This window comes from Schistocerca piceifrons, chromosome 3 (genome assembly GCF_021461385.2).
Source record: "Schistocerca piceifrons isolate TAMUIC-IGC-003096 chromosome 3, iqSchPice1.1, whole genome shotgun sequence".
In the NCBI taxonomy this organism is placed as follows: domain Eukaryota; kingdom Metazoa; phylum Arthropoda; class Insecta; order Orthoptera; family Acrididae; genus Schistocerca; species Schistocerca piceifrons.
This window is the reverse complement of record NC_060140.1, coordinates 12339268-12340989: the sequence shown is the minus strand read 5'-3', so window position 1 is coordinate 12340989 and position 1722 is coordinate 12339268.

Sequence of the window (1722 nt, the reverse complement as noted above, 5' to 3'; positions counted from 1 at the left end):
TCCCTTCTCTCTCATCACACTGTCTCATTCGTTAAGGCCATTCATAATTTAATATGAAATGACTTTTTTATGAAATTACCTTATTCTTATTCACTCGTCTTCTGCGGCTGCTGCTGCTGCTGCTGCTGCTGGAGTTGCAGCAGCAGTAATCATCATCTCGATTCATCGTCTGCACAGCTGCGTCTATGTGTGTGCTGATTTGCTGCTCCTGTACTCAATGGCTGCTTCCATAGAACCCACTAGCTGATTGGCTGCTGTCATACTGTGGCCATGAAACCCATTCGCTGATTTGCTGTTGCACTTCCTTCGTTATAATCACTGTATTGTAAACTGTTCTTGAGATAGTGTTCATAGTTCGTGAGTCCTAGTTTTTTGTGCCCAATTATGATAATCATCACCCAGAAGGGAACCATACATGATGTTCACCTGCTTTATTTGTTTGTTCATGGTCCTTGGTGTCAACATATTGCATTGTGTTACTGACTGAAAAATGGGGAGTGGAATTTCAACACTGACTACTGTAAATAATGTAGCCAACAGGTGCACAGTTGCATTCCTAGTTCTTTACTTTCACTGTTCACTACCTACCAATAAACACAGTTAATATGGCCAGTGCACTGTTGTTTAACTTTCGATGAACCTCATTAATAGTATTCAGGCAAACATCAGCATACTGCTACCGTAGTTTACTGTTGAACACCTATGAGCAGTTAAAACCTGATCACACAGTTATTGCAGAATAATATGCTACATATTGAATAAACACTGTCATTGTTTTAACACATGACCTATTACACGTATTTCACAGTTACGTTGATGCATTGTTGTTGACCTAACCAGCACAGGTTTCTCGTCTGAAAATCGCCCGTGGACTGATTGTCTCGGGACCAAAAATTGGGCCTTTATACATCATCTCAGTAATAGGCACTGAAACTACACATTGTTCAGTGTTTAAGTTGCAGAAGTTACAATTAAAACATAAATCATTAAATTAACTGAATACATTGAAAAATTGGTTCTTTTTAACAGTTTGTTCTACACAGGGGTTAAGCCGAATTATTTGTTTAAATGATGAAATTAACAGATATAGATATAGAAACAATACTTTTTACAAACCTGTTAATTACTTTGGAATTAATGAAGGGCTGGATTTGTTAATATATTTTCAAATAGAGCCAAATAAATACTTCAAGAATCCTAGTGATTCTTTTTCCAAATGTGTATAATTAGTACAGAATTTATATATGTTTGTAAGTCAGCAATAGAATCTAAGCCACAAAACAATTACTGATTTCATCCTATAACAAAAGATATTAACAATAAATTGTCAAAATAAATTAGAAAATCAATTACATACATAAAACGGAGCACAAATTTAGATCTGGTGCTATATTCTTTAAAACTGAGGGCCAACCTTTCTCTTTTATGAAATTGCAAATTACATTTACATATTTTGATGGTAATTGGTAAAAATTAAAAAAAAAAATGAATTTAAGGAGGCAGATAACAAATCAAGAGGAAGTGAGATGATCCCAGCTTGCTTTGTCATAAGCTTACATTTTGACAGTGTAAGAAGACTACTGCATCTCACAGGATGATTAAATAAATTTCAGACATTGTTTGTAATACCTTAAAGCTGTTTGTATACTTTTCATTTGATACACAGCAATTAATGTTCCTTTGAATACTCCTCATTGAAGCATTGAGCCTAGATTGAAATGC